Here is a 15451-nt window from a genome sequence, read left to right as displayed (position 1 = left end):
TATAGAGAGTCCTTGTACAACTTAGTGTTTTCAGACTCTCCAGGAATCCCTGCAGAACTCAAAAACTCTGTTATGCATCCTCTTCTGTTTCTGTGGAGTGAATAAAATAGAGACCTCCTCATGAAAATTACCATTCTGGAGATTTTGGATAGCACCCAGAAACAACAAATAACTTTTACATTAACTACAAAACAGTTCAACATGCATTTGTCCTGAGTCCTAATGAATGCAACAAGTTTGGAATTCCTATACCAAGCTGTTTTAGATACACAATTAAATAATTGTTGGAAGACTTTCCAAAAGTAAAATACGTCTTTTGACACACCTTTCAACCAGTTGGACAAATCCACTTCAAATTCTGACCCTCTCCTAACCCTCTCCCTGCCCAAATCTGTCAGGAGATCACATATGCAAAATTTCAGGTAGAAGAGGTTTTTTTTAAATGTAGAAGTTATTGAGGGGACTGGGTCAAAACTGACCTGAAAATGAAACCTTATTTATTATAGCAGGAGTGACAGGAACTGCTATATTTAAACTTACTTCAAGTTTTCATTCAAACCACCCCAGTTTTTATTGTTTATAAGCTTTGTGAAACTCATCTTTTGGGCTGAAATTTCTAGGCTTCACTCTTTATGAATGTGAGGGGCTTTGTTTAACTAAGTTTGCTCAAAATTAATCTGTTTAGAGTAAGGGGGAAAAATTCCTCCATTATAAAAAATGGTGATCTAATTTTAAATTGCTTTGGCACTAAAAAAGGTGGGGTTAAAAAACCCAAAATTTCAAAAGGGAAATAGTTTTCACTGGCAATTAGCTGAGACTGAGTTTAATTGTAAAAATTGGTTTGATGTGACCAAACCTGATACAAATCACACTGCGCAGCACATTTTGAAAAGGACCTTCTCTCACTAGGCTCAGCAGGAGGGAAACTACAGAAGGCTGCACTTCATGTGTGAATGGCTAACTGCAGCACAGTGAAAAATTTATCAGAGCCCTTTCATTCACTGCCTAGTCTGTAAAAGCTACACGGCTTAAACTTTGCAGCAGGGAATCTCTCCCTCCACACCTTATACCAGGGGTGGGCAAACTACGGCCCGCGGGACCGTCCTGCTCGGCCCCTGAGCTCCCTCCCCCGCTGTCCTCCCTCCCCCGCAGCAATGCCGCCGTGCACGTAGCACGGCTTGCGCCCGCCCACCTCCCAGGCTTTCCAATAAGCCTGTCCTGCTGCTCTGAGCAGCATGGTAAGGGGGTGGGGGGGGGGAGGGGTTGGATAAAGGGCAGGAGGTCCTGGGGGACAGTCAGGACAGGGGATGGTTGGATGTGGCAGAGGTTCGGGGGGGGGGGGGGTCAGGAGACGGGGGGGTTGGGTGGGAGTACTGGAAGGGGGCGGTCAGGGGGGGATTGGATGGGTCGGGGATCCCGGGGGTCCTGTCAGGGGGCAGAGGTGTGGATAGGGGTCAGGGCAGACAGGGAGTAGGGGGGGTTGGATAGGGGGCGAGGGTCCCAGGAGGGGGCGGTCAAGGGACAAGGAGCAGGGGCGGTTGGATGGGTCGGGGGTTCTGAGGCGGGAAGTCAGGGGACAGGAAGTGCGATGAGGCAGGGGCCAGGCTGTTTAGGGGGAGACAGCCTTCCCCACCCGTTTCGCAACCCCGTTTCGCAACCTTTCCATACCGTTTCGCAACCCCGATGTGGCCCTCAGGCCAAAAAGTTTGCCCACACCTGCCTTATGCAGCGATTGGGACAGGATGTTCTCATAGTATAAAAATGGCCACACTTGGTCAGATGAATGGTCCATGTAGTCCAGTATCCAGTCTTTGACAGTGGCCAGTGCCAGATGCTTCTGACAGTTGGAGATTTAGGAATATCTGGAGCATGGGGTTACATGCTAACAGCCACTGATGGACCTATCCTCCATGAATGTATGTAATTCTTTTTTGAACCTATTTATACTTTTGGCCTTCACAACATCCCCTGGCAATGAGTTCCACAGGTTGACTATGTGAAGTAGTACTTGTGACGAAGTGGGACTGTTCTTAACGTTTCCTCTGAATACTGTAGGGGTGCCTCCGTTTCCCCTAGGCATTTCTTAAGTCTCTAGGTGGTGGGATAAGGTGTGAGCTTCTTGCCCTGCAGACAGTCTGCTCACAGAGAGGAGACTTCACCAGAGTCCTGCCTGGCTTCGTAGGGAGCAGTTCTAGAGCATCGCCTGGGGACTCCGTGACAGTACTTCCCTTTTTTTGTTTTAAACATGCTGCCTATTAATTGTATTGGGTGACCCCTGGTTCTTGTGTTATGTGAAGAGGTAAACAACGCTTGCCTTTTCACTTTCTCCACACTATTAATGGTTTTGTAGACCTCCATCATATCCCCCGTTAGACATCTCTTTACCAAACAAACAGCTGCAGTCTTTTTAATCTCTCCTTATATGGTAGCTGTTCCATACCCCTTCTCATTTTTGTTGCCCTTCTCTGCACCGTTTCCAATTCTAATATATCCTTTTTGAGATAGGGCAACAAGAACTGCACACAGTATTCAAGATGTAGGCGTATCATGGATTTACATATTGGCATTATGATATTTATAGTCTTATTATCTATCCCTTTCCTAATGGTTCCTAACATTACCACCTTTTTTGAGTGGTAACAGCTAATTTAGACTCCATCATTTTGTATGTATAGTTGGGATTATGTTTTCCAATGTAAATTACTTTGCACTTAGAAACACTGAATTTCATCTGCCATTTTGTCACCCAGTCTTGTGAGATCTGTTTGTCACTTTTCACAGTCAGCTTCAGGCTTAACTATCTTGAGTAATTTTATATCATCTGCAAGTTTTGCCACCTCACTGTTCACCCCATTTTCCAGATCATATATGAATATGTTGAACAGCACTGGTCTCAATGCAGATCATTGGAGGACCCCACTAGTTACCTTTTTCCAATACGAAAACTGACTATTAGATCTTTTCACCAGGTATTGATCCACGAGAGGACCTTTCCTAACTGCTTACACTTTGCTTAAGAGCCTTTGGTTAGAGACCTTGTCAAAGGCTGTCTGAAAGTCCAAGTACACTATATCACATGATTGTTGACTCCCTCAAAGAGTTCCATAGATCGGTGAGGTATGATTTCCCTTTACAAAAGCTGTGTTGACTCAACATATTGTGTTCATCTATGTGTCTGATAATTTTGTTCTTTACAGTAGTTTCAACCAATTTGCCTGGTACTGAAGTTGGACTTACTGGCCTGTAATTGCTAGGATTGTCTCTGGAGCCTTGTTTAAAACAGCTGTTACATTAGCTACCCTCCAATCATCTCTACAGAGCGTGATTTAAGTGTTAGGTTAATAGCACAGTTAGTAGTTCTGCAATTTCATATTTGAGTTCCTTCAAAACTCTTGGGTGAACATCATCTGGTCCTGGTGACTTATTACTGTTTAATTTATCAATTTATTCCAAAACCTCCAATACTGACCCCTCAATCTGGGACAGTTCCTTGGATCTGTCACCTAAAAGAATGGTTCAGGTGTAGAAATTTCCCCCACATCCTCTGTAGGGGAGACTGATGCAAAGAATTCATTTAACTTCTTCCCCAACACCCAGCCCCTCCAAAGTCTGTAACCGGCATTGAATAAAAACTTGGCATTAACACTCCAAAAAAAAAAAAACAACCCCAAAAAACAAACAAAACAAACAAAAAACAGCCTTGTCTTCCTTGAGTGCTTCTTAAGCATCTTGATCATCCAGTGGCCTCACTGACTGTTGGGCAGGCTTCCTGCTTCTGCTGTACTTTTTTTGGGGGGGGTGCTGTCAGTTTCTGTGTCCTTAGCTAGTTGCTCTTCAAATTCTTTCTGGGCCTGCCTTGTTATACTTTTATTTACACTTGACTTGCCAGTGCTTATGCTCATTTCTATTTTCCTCACTTGGATCTGACTTCCAATTTTTCTACAGTGTCTTTTTGCCTCTAACCTCCACTTTTACTCTGTTGTTTAGCCATGAAAACATTTTTTTTGGTCTTCTTACTGGTTTTTTTTTAATTATTATTTGGGGTATAAATATAGTTTGAGCCTCTGTTATGGTGTTTTTTTAAATAGTCTCCATGCAGCTTGCAGGCATTTCACCCTTGTAACCGTTCCATTTAATTTCCATTTAACTAGTTTCCTCAGTTTTCAGTAGTTCCCCTTTTTGAAGTTAAATGCTACTGTGATGGGATTCCTTGACACTTTCGCCCCTACAAAGATGTTAAACTTAATTACATTGTGTTCGCCATTACTATGCAGTTCAGCCATATTCACCTCCTGGACCAGATCCTGTGCTTCACTTAAGACTAAATCAAGAATTGCTTCTTCTTAGGTGGGTCCCAGGACAAGCTACAAACAATCTAACCAAACAATTCTACTTCAAGAATTTTTTTTTTTTTACCTAGGAAACCCCACGAAAACTCCCAAATACCTATGTCAGTGACTTTAAGGACTTGTCTACACTTAAAATGCTACAGTGGCAGAGCTGCACCACTGGACCTGCACCACTTTAGCACTTCACAGTAGACACTACTTACACCAACAGGAGGTACCTACCGTCAGCAAAGGTAATGCACGTCTTCGGTGGCTAGGGTGATGGAAGAATTCAGTTGACCTTGCTGGTCTACGCGGGGGGGGGGGGGGTCAGATCAGTGTAACTACATCTCTTAGGGGTGTGGATTTTTCACACCTCAGAGACACAAGCTATACTGAAGTAAATTCCTAGTATAGAGCAAGCCAAAGATACATGGTTAAGCTCTCATCAGAATATAGCAAAGCTGCAGCTGCATATGTCATTTTAATTATAACTGCTTGTCAATCTGCATTTTTATGGACTGTTTTTCAAATATACTTTTTCCTACAACCTTAGGTAAATGAGCCCTGCTAACATCCTTTAGGTCCTTCAAGTCAGAAGAAAAGAAGGTTGTGTAGCTGGCTGGGAGGAAAATGTGTAGTCTTTGGCTGCTGACTAAATTAAGATACTTAACGGAAAAAGACTTTTTTTATACAAGTCTAAATCAATGGCATGCTAGACTATTATGACAATGAAAATAGTATATGTATGCGTGAATGGAAATACAATGCAAAATGCTACGCAGGCATAGCTAAAATAGTATGGTATGTTTGAGAATATGTGATTATTAAATTCAAAAGTAATGCATTCACGTGCACATGGGGCAGAATTAAGGTTATGTGCATGATCTTGAATCTTTTTAACTCTTAAGTACTTAATTTTGAAACCTTAATATTTTTGTTTTTTTAAAATATATACAAACAATTTATGTACATAGGGTCACTAGTTTCCATTGTGCTCTGTAGACAAATAGGAAGATAAGGACATTGTAAGCTTCTCAAGGCAATCATAAGAGGATGACAATTTGTAGAGGGGAAATGGAAAGAAGACAAATCCAAAGGGGGGGGAAGTGTACACCGCAGATTCCTTCATTCCTCCCTCCCTCCCTCCGAACTTTCAGCAGTTTGCTTTGCCTCATCCCCATCCCCTGAGTGAGAAAAGAAGCATACTGTAGTAGAATGTAATTTAATGAGGTTGCTACCATCGCTCTCATGAAATGAAACATACCAATCTAACTCCATTATCCAAGATGAATGAAATGAAGGTAGTAAACAGTACAAGTGAAAACTAAACTAGATATTTAAAACTCTTGAACTATTAATCTAAGGTATGATTAGTAAAACTGTGGAAATTTTTTTTTTTACTTCATGGTAGTCCTTTAAATGCTAATAAATCTTGTCAAATTGGTTTGCTTACTATTGTCGTTGAACAATTGTGCCATCTTACAGAGGGCTCCTGCACTACAGTTTGTTTGGTGGTAGAAGGCATTCTCCCCCAGCCCATCATGTACTTCCATTAGTGTCATGCCTGTCTTTATCTGGGAATGTTAATTTCTTACATATTGTTACTTACACACCCAATTGATTCAGTTAATATGCATGTTCAAATGTAGTCAGGCACCTGCATTACAGAACTCCTTTGATGGATTAATAGAGGGATTTCAGTTAGGTTAAATGTGTTATAAGGCAATGGCCACCTGAATTGTTGCTAGTTGAAGAAAAGATTGACCTTGTTTATAAGCAAGAATAGTCTGAATTACTCTGTCTCACTTTCCAAATCACCTGACAGAAAGGAGACTGCAAACCTCTAGAGCCCAAAATAGCTGCTCAGTTTATGAATGTGGAGGAAGATGGAGAGCCTTCTCAAACATTCAGTCTAGCACCAGCTGTCTGTTGTCTGTTACAGGTGCAAGCAGCTGAGATGCTTGTCTAAAAACAGCTGCCAGCTGCAAACCCATGCACCTATAGTAACAACCAGTGATTGGCAGGTACCATGCTGGGTTTGTGATGACCCTTGATCGTTCTGGGCAATTTATCCAGTGTAGAAATTCCATGGTAATCCAGGGAGGTTAAAGGAAGTTGTTACAGCTGGGAAATTGAATGCCATATGATTCTTACATTCAGCTTATCAGCAAAGCAGAGAGTGACATCTCCTCAGCTTTTGGAAGGCTAGTAGTAATACTTTCTTCGCGGTAAAACTGAACTATTAGCTTCCCAAAAACGTTTTATAGATGCCAATGAAAAAATGATAAAAATAACCTGTAGGAGGTTTTCTTTTCCATTCATAAAAATTAGAACTTTCGTGCTCAAAAACATTGAAACCCTTCTAAAAAACAGAAATTCCACAACACACTAGGTCACAAAATAGTTTATAGAAAGTTCAGCTAAAAGGAGGGGTGCTAGTGAGGTTTAAGGAATGGGAATGAACTGTGTCATGGAAAATGTTCAAAATAGGTAGGGCAGGACAAGTGTAGACAAAAGTAGAGAGTTCAGAGAAGAGGCAGAGCAGAGACTCGAGTAAAGTGATCAAGTAAGGAGACAGGATAATATGAGGTCATACAAGTAGAACGGTGGGGTGTTCTGAAAAGCAATTGGATGCAATCACATATATATCACGTGCATCCCATCCATCTGCAGTATTTAAAGAGAACCAATCACTGTAAGACCTAAGCATATTTACATATGCATATGGTTGTTAACCTCTGAGAACAGGACAAGAAGCAATGGGCTTAAACTGCAGCAAGGACAGTTTAGGTTGGACATTAGAAAAAACACTTCCTTTCAGGGTAGTTAAGCACTGGAATAAACTGCCTATGGAGGTTATGGAATCTCCATAATTGGAGGTTTTTAAGAGCAGGATAGACAAACACCTAGACCATTGCTAGCAGATCAGGGGTGGGCAAACTATGGCCCTGCAGATGTTTTAATCCAGCCCTCGAGTTCCTGTCAGGGAGTGGGGTTGGGGGCTTGTCCTGCTCCGCGTGTGCTGTGGCTCCCAGAAGTAGTGGCATGTCCCTCCTCCGGCTCCTATGTGTAGGGGCAGCCAGGGGGCTCCACACGCTATCTCCTACCCCCGCCCGGGAATCGCGGGCAATGGGAGCTACAGGGGCTTGCGGATGGGGCAGCCTGCAGAACCGCCTAGCAACACCGCTGTGTAGGAGCCGGAGGGGAGACATGCCACTGCTTCTGGGAGCCTCTTGAGGTAAGTGCAATCCGGAGCCTGCACCCCGACCTCCTCCTGTGCCCCAACCCCCTGCCCTGATCCCCCTCCTGCCCTCCAAACCCCTCAGTCCCAGCCGTGAACACCTCCTGCACCCCTAATCCGTCATCCCCAGCCCCAACCCAGAGCCCTCACCTCCGCCCCCCACACGCCAACCCCCAGCCCGGAGTACCCTCCCACACTCTGAAGTCCTCATTTCTGGCCCCACCCCAGAGCCCGCAACCCCAGCCGGAGCCCTCACACCCTCCCACACCCCAACCCCCAATTTTGTGAGCATTCATGGCCCGCCATACAATTTCCATATCCAGATGTGGCCCTCGGGCCAAAACGTTTGCCTATCCCTGGTCTAGATAATACTTAATACTGCCTTGAGGGCAGAGGACTGGACTAGAAGACCTCTCAACATCCCTTCCAGTCAACAATTCTATAAAGAAATAGGACTCAGGGTTATTCAGCTTGTGTAGTACAAAATCACGAATCAACATTGTACATATAACATGGGAACTTTGTGTCAGCAGTGGCCTAACTGCTTCCCTTGAAGTCACTGGGAGAAATCCCATATTTATTGAACTACTCAAATGTTGTACTAATTGGAAAGAATGGGTAAGCAAGCTGTAACATTACAATTCTGCGAATGCTCTCAAGTTTATATAAACAGGCAACTCCTTCCTGCCTCAAAATACTGAGTTGTGTGCTTCAGAGTAGCAGCTGTGTTAGTCTGTATTCGGAAAAAGAAAAGGAGTACTTGTGGCACCTTAGAGACTAGCCAATTTATTTGAGCATGAGCTTTCGTGAGCTACAGCTCACTTCATCGGATGCATTCAGTGGATGCAACTGATGAAGTGAGCTGTAGCTCACGAAAGCTCATGCTCAAATAAATTGGTTAGTCTCTAAGGTGCCACAAGTCCTCCTTTTCTTTTTGAGTTGTGTGTGTAACCCATCCATGTCCATATCAATCAGAAGATGAACAGTATTCAAGGAGCTGATTTTTCAGACTATTAATAATCCAAACAAAGATTCTGGGAAGATGCTACTTGTTACAGTATTGTGTGTTGCTTCCTCACCCCACACCTATTGGAATATCAAAGGATTTCCAAGGCAAAACCACAGATGCAGCAAAGGAGGAGCTGTGAAAAGCTATCCTGATTGCTACTGAGCAAAACACTTTCTGCATTGTCTCTTCAAAATATGGTTTGTGAGTATCTATAGAATAGGTGACATGTTCCTAATGATAGTAATCTTGCAATGAGAGACTGTCACTCCATGAGTCGCTGTGTCATTAATGTAAAGAATAAAAATGTATAAACTCTTCTATTTTGATATTCTACTTAATGCATTTGAAAGTAGATTCTGAAATTAAATTGCTGATTTGTTTTCCAACTACTTTAATTTCCAATCAGCATTATCTTAAAATCACATTCTCTCTGGATCACTTTGTTTTTTGGGGCACTATCCTTAGGAAAAGAAGCAGACTTTGCTGTGGTGTGTAGATAGCTTACACTTACAGATATCTGCAGTAAAACAAAAATCAAGCTTTAGCTGAAAAACGTATACTCCATTTTGAAGAGAGAGACTTGGGAAGCATCAACACTGATTTATGATGAAGTGCCCAGTTCTGTGCTGGAGGAGAAGTAGAACAATGAAACTGAAGTTCAGGGAATACACATATGGACCTTGTTTTGACTTGTTTCACTCCTGGTTCTTTATTCAAGTGTTGCAGGGTCTTAGTTCAGTCTTTAGTTGCTCCCTTCAGATTACATTTGATATGCTAAGTTTGTGGGAGTATGATTGGGGATAAAGGCGGAGGTTTACATTGTAGATGCTTTTTTGCGTATCTTATTAGAAAATGGGACAATTTTTAAGTCAGACTGTAGAACGTACAGAGAGCAGCAAAGTAAACCTTGAGAATTGTACACTTCACATAATTTGATTACAGAAACTGGAAAAAGAGAATACCCCGCATATGAATCATGTAGTTAGAGGGACCCCTATCATTAAGGCTCAACACAATGTCTGCTACTTCCCATCCCTTCCATTCAAGGAATTAATAAGCCTCGTACTTCCGTTAAACAGATTTACAGAAGACTCCAAGATTATATCTGTACATTTTAAAGGGTTTCACTGCAAATTAATTCCTAAATGGAAAACAGTAAAAAGCTTTACCTGGAGGTTTATGCTGCTGTCTGAAATGTCTAAACTTAGATTCTGAGGCTTTACCCAAGAGTAAGATAAAACCTTTGGGACACTGTCTCCATGTTAGAAGTACAGCAATTACCTTCTATGTTGTATACACTTTAAATTTAAACACAGTACTAGAAGAAGCAAGAGATAAGTGTCACGTTTTTTAATGGTTCCAGGATAGTTACTTAATATTGAACTGGTAAAAAATATACTCTAGCACACTAAAATATCTCACTGAAAATGATAAAGAGCTATATTTCTCAATATTTTTAAGCCCACTGGTAAGAGAGTTATTACAGATCTGGACAGATAATCAAGCCACTGCTTAATAACTGTAGCAGTCTGTGGTGAAATCAACTCAGCCCCTTCAGGCTGACAGTAGCAAAGTCCCTGACGGATTTTTTCAATCGGATATTGGCTGTGTTCAAGTTAACGACTCAAGGATTCTTTGCTACATTCTTTATTTTGCCCTGCTAAGGCAGCCAAGACAAATTAGCCCAATCTGAAGTAAAAGCAAGCCCTCAGCTACCCCTATCTCGTACTAATATATATTTTTAATAAGTTTTGGAAAAGGGGTATAGGTGGGAAATGCATGACATGCAACTCTAATTCCCCTGTCCCTTGAATAAATGGAGATGTGGTTTATTTAAAATTCTGAGCTGTAGTTCTGCTATTTGGGAATAGCTTTCTGAAAGTCTGTGGGTGGATACTGGTAATGAAACAGAGAATTCAGAACTGCGGGGAGCATAAGGCCAAATAAGCTTTTATACCAGTTTACATGTGTATTCTTGAAAAATAATTATACAGCTATAGTGGAAGGCTAGTTAACTGAACCCACAGAGGCACTGACTGTTCAGACAATTAATCTCAATATGAAATCCCCCATGGCAAAGTGCTGTAAGTTTAAATTCTCTGATTTTAACCGTAACATTTAAATTTATTGGGTAGTGTCCACTCCTCTTTCTCAATGGATCTGAGGAATGATTTTTTAATCACAATATCATTTCACAGAAAGATGTCGTCATATCTGGAGTATAAGTGAAAAATTTGATAGTTTCAAAATCTTACAAACTTCATGCACGCTGACTTGGATAGGACTCCTGTCACATGGATTGAAGAAGGCCTAAAGGACGATAAAAAGCGTAATGGGAAATGGCAATGTAGAGTTGGGGCAAGATGTTTAGTGAGGTGCCGTATGCATTAGTCTTACCTTTAATAAATGATCTAGAAGGGGGAAAACCAGCAACACGTCTCAATCACTGAACAATCCTTTTCTCTGGCCTTGACAAAAGCAATGTTGCCCTGCTCACGTCCATGTAGATTGCTGCTGCAAAGGCCATTCTCCTAACCCAGTGATACTCTGACCTCAGTGGTTCAGGAGTCAAATTAGCAATTGACATTATCCAAAAGGGCCACAGTAGAGTGAATTCATTGTTTCATTTACTCAAATATTACATATTTATATTTAAACAGTATGACAGGAAATATTTATATATATAATTCTCACAGCAGAATGACCGAAAGTATTATTATTTTATCAACTACAACTGCTTAATAACATAGTAAAAGCATCCTGACTGGTTAATAGATTAAATCACACAGTATTTAATATCAAGTGCTGCAATGAGCTGCAGAGGACACACTGAAGAGCCACTTGCTGCTCACGACCCTCAGTCTGAGTATCACTGTCCTAGCCCATCGCTTTGACCGTGTCACCCCTCTCTTTGCATCCCTCCACCGGCTCCCCCTTCTCCATGTCATCAAACATAAGCTGCTTGTCTTCACTCTCAAGGCCTTTCATGGCCTATCTCCCTACTTCTCTCTCAATCGATATCAAAATATTGACTCCCACCTCCAATTGGCCCATGATGCCAGCCATCATCACCACTTGTTAAATTTCCAAACAAACATCTTCATGCTTTCTCCCATTATGCCCATCACACTTACGAGGTACTCCCCATAAACAGCCACAAAGCCACCTCATTATCATCAATCAAATCTCTCATCAGAACTCTTCTTTGCCATAATGCTTACAAAAAACTCGACAATGGTTAGGCTTCTGGTGTGCTGAGACCACTGCCTACATGCTGATCAATTTCTCTCTCTCTAGCATCCTTAATGGGTAGCTGTGATGGCTTGATAAGAAAGAGGAGCTGTTTCTGGAGTGGAGATTATCCGCATGTGTTCTAGAAACACTTCCAGTGTGTGCATTTCTGGGTAGAGAAGAGAGGAATGCCAGAATGTTCTGACTTGCTACGATGTGTTTTCATTTCTAAATGTTAACAAAATTTGTTAGTCTGTATCCGCAAAAAGAAAAGGAGTTCTTGTGGCACCTTAGAGACTAACACGGCTGCTACTCTGAAACATTTCTAAATGTTGTTTTTCACAGCCCAGGAACAAACAGCGTGAGCAACTAGTACCTGAAGTATCAGGCTGCTGGCAAACGTCTTTTCAGGATCCTCTAGTTTGAAGGCTAATTTCAATGGCATTATATTTCCTCTGTGGCTTTTCTGAAGAGATCACCAGTCAAAGGTTTATGAGATTTCAATGGAGGTGAATGATCGAAGATCAGAAAAAAGGCTTTTTTTCTGGATATTGTTAAGTATCAGGTGTTTACATGCTCTTTAAAAGCTTTGCAGTAAAAGCCACAGTTTGTTTCCATAACTCAGGGCTTCTCTACATGAATACTTAGTTTGCAGTGAGCTGGGGTGTAAACGTACCCCTCAGTATCCTGCCATTGACTGAAAGTTCCCTAGTGCATTTTGATCTTTCCCACTTTGAAATGGGAGTAGATCAAAGAGCACTAGGGAACTTTTAGAGTGTGGCAACAGTTACCACATGGACACTTCGCACATGGCAGGCATGTGAGGGGTAGATTTACACCCCAGCTTACCATGAACTAAATGTTTGTGTACATAAGCTCTCACGCAGTGACAGCTGCTGTTTGCACATTAGCACCATTGTTGGGAATCATTTTACCTATTAGTACAATATAGGTTAAGATACAACTCATCTCTTTGGGACTTCAACTACACTGGTTAGGAATCCAGTCCAGACAGTGCATCATTTAGTCTAGAAGAGGCTTCAGATGAAATGGTCAGCCACAAAATGTGGGTAGCAGTTCTGAAATCAGTTTACTTGTAGGTCAAAATTAAGCAAGAATATGCTTATAGTGATGCTGAAACGACATCCTAAAATTGCAGCAGTAGGCCCTTAAAACTGTTTACATGCCGATTACAGTACTTACAATTAGGATCTTAATCTACAACAATCATAAAAGGGTTTTCAAAATGCTCTTAGATACCAGTTTCCGAAACTAATGCAAACGTATATGTGCAGCAAACGTCAGACCACCTTCTGGCAACAGAGGAAACTGATCTGTCTATCCAGATAGATATGGGAGTATGGAACAGATAATACAACTCATCTCAGAAATAGGCAGCAAGATGAGGCAGTAAAAACCCATCAACATACATCATCCGATCATGGTACAGTGTCATCTTCCAGCCTCTATTAGCCCTCCCTGCATCAGTGCAAGTCCCAGACACTTTATCCTGTTTATAATTGCTGATGAGCAGTAATAAGGCCTCCATGCCTCAGCTCCCATCCGTTCCACTTCAGCGCCTACCTATTAGGTAATAACTTTTATTTACAGCCTTGCTTGATGCGCTGTTTTATTAGTATAGCCGAGAACTGAGCCGGGTAAAAAAGTGTCTCTAATGGGCACTATAATTGCCAGGGCTGGGAGATTTATAGCGCAGCTCTGTGGCTGTTCTCACCAGAAGGAACAGGATGCTAGAAGGCTCTAGGAAGGTTGGATTGCTAACACAGTGCCCTCCAACAGTCAAACACTAAAGAGCACCTTAAAGAGCACCTCAAAAGGTCAATTGGAACAACAACAAAAACCTCTCAAAGTTGTTTTTATAATAAAAAAATCCGTCACTAACCTTTTTTATATTGTTAGCTCAGACACTTTACCACTGCAGAGCAATAGAATATCTAATTAATGGTAGACCAGAGCTTTTTGTCCTTACTCGACGTGTAAGGGATGATAAAAAGTGATCATAAAAAGGAAGTTTCAGCCACAGCCAAAGCCAAGGAGCCATTCATTTGACTGGTATTTCCATACTGTCTGTGCTAGCAGTTCCCAAAAGGTTGTCATCTCAGGCAATATGGGCTCAATCCTGGCAGGGGGCTGAGCATTTTGGCACTGATCTAGCAAAACACTTAAGCACATGCCTAAATTTAAAGATCAGTGTTAGAGCGCTCAGCACCTCGTAGGATTGAGCCCCAAACAAGGAGAAGCATACAGCATACTCCTAAAACTGAAACTCTGGACCACAAAAGTACCACCTGACATGCAAAATAAAGTTCTGATATGTTAGCACCAAGACAAAATTACAAATGACGTGCACACATATCTTTATATGACATGAAAATCCTTCGTTTCCATGACCTCCCATGAGAAGTGGAGTAAGGCACAACTATACGGATAAACTCTGTGGACTGACTGTATCATTATTGAAACTGATCTGTTTCTACTGCACTCTCTTTTTCAAGCACAATTAAGAATTAGCAGAGTGCATTCAAGGAGTTTCACTGACCTTTCCAGAAAATCTCTAAATTGTATGAAAATGCTTTAAAATCCAGCTGTTATGATTTACATATTCAGTCTTAGAGTCATATAGCAGAAGAGTAATAAAATCCTTTTATGCTATTTAATACTGTACTTTCATGACACAGGCACGAGTATAAATGGGGTAAGGATGCCAACCTGAGTTGAAAAAGCTTTACTGCAATAATGTCAGCCATTAATCCGGACATGAATTCTAACCAATAAAAGACAAATTAAGATACATAAAAAACCATTCAGCAGGCCAGAGCCCAACATCTTTTCTACAACATTCGCACATGTCTCGCTCTTTAAAACCTTTAAGGCCTCGCCCCAGCTAGTCATTCTTAGACTTTTCATTCTTTTCTATCATACTCCTTGTCCTTTGGACACACTTCAGAATATAAATACTTTTACAACCAGACCATCAATTCTGGCAAAGGGAGAAAAACACTATTTGGTATCATAATGTGACTTTTTGTCAGAGGGCTGCTCCAGAATCCAAACTGATAAGTGCACAAGGTAAAAACTATTCTTTTAAAAAACACTTTTTCCTTGTCTTGACAGATTTATTGTTTTGATCTTTCTTCAATGGTTACACTAAATGCTAATAAAATGTGAAAGGTTTATGTCTTCCTTAATATTCTCCTGATGGGAGCCAGCATATTACATAAGTAGGTCAAATTTCTAATTTTCTGTCTCAAATACTGATACTGCAGACCTAAGGGAAAACCTACACCGAGGTGGGGGAGAGAGACGCAGATGGACTCACACCAAAACATTCTTCTTTAAAGCTCAGACCTGAGGAAACGCAGGGTTCTTACAAAAGGAAGTATTTATGCAAAGTGTAGTATATGCAGTTTTTATCCACTGAACTAACCAACTTCCTAGGAACAAGCACACAAATTGAAATGTGGCTACAGTTATCTTGAGTATAATATGCAACATTCACCTACAGTAGCCCACCTCTCAATCCCAGCTCAGTTTAAGACTTTATATACATATAGTAAACCTCTTTGTAACCCACACTACTATTAAATATTTTTATTTAACTGGATTCCCAAACACTGC

General features: G+C 41.4%; 1 protein-coding gene and 1 long non-coding RNA gene across 3 annotated transcripts in view; one reads left to right on the top strand and one right to left on the bottom strand.

Annotated features, from left to right (window-relative positions):
- LOC119565824 overlaps positions 1–7621 on the top strand; it is a 58402-nt gene extending 50781 nt beyond the window's left edge. Inside the window, exon 3 of the long non-coding RNA XR_006289764.1 lies at positions 4421–7621. This is a non-coding gene — a long non-coding RNA (uncharacterized LOC119565824). The remainder of the gene's footprint in view (positions 1–4420) is intronic.
- The window catches only part of ZFAND3 (zinc finger AN1-type containing 3), a 240902-nt gene that overhangs the window by 39726 nt on the left and 185725 nt on the right, over positions 1–15451 (bottom strand). The window lies entirely within an intron of this gene.

The sequence above is a fragment of the Chelonia mydas genome, chromosome 3 (genome assembly GCF_015237465.2).
Source record: "Chelonia mydas isolate rCheMyd1 chromosome 3, rCheMyd1.pri.v2, whole genome shotgun sequence".
Lineage (NCBI taxonomy): Eukaryota > Metazoa > Chordata > Testudines > Cheloniidae > Chelonia > Chelonia mydas.
The sequence above is the reverse complement of the archived record's forward strand: the minus strand, read 5'-3'. Positions and strand labels throughout refer to the sequence as shown.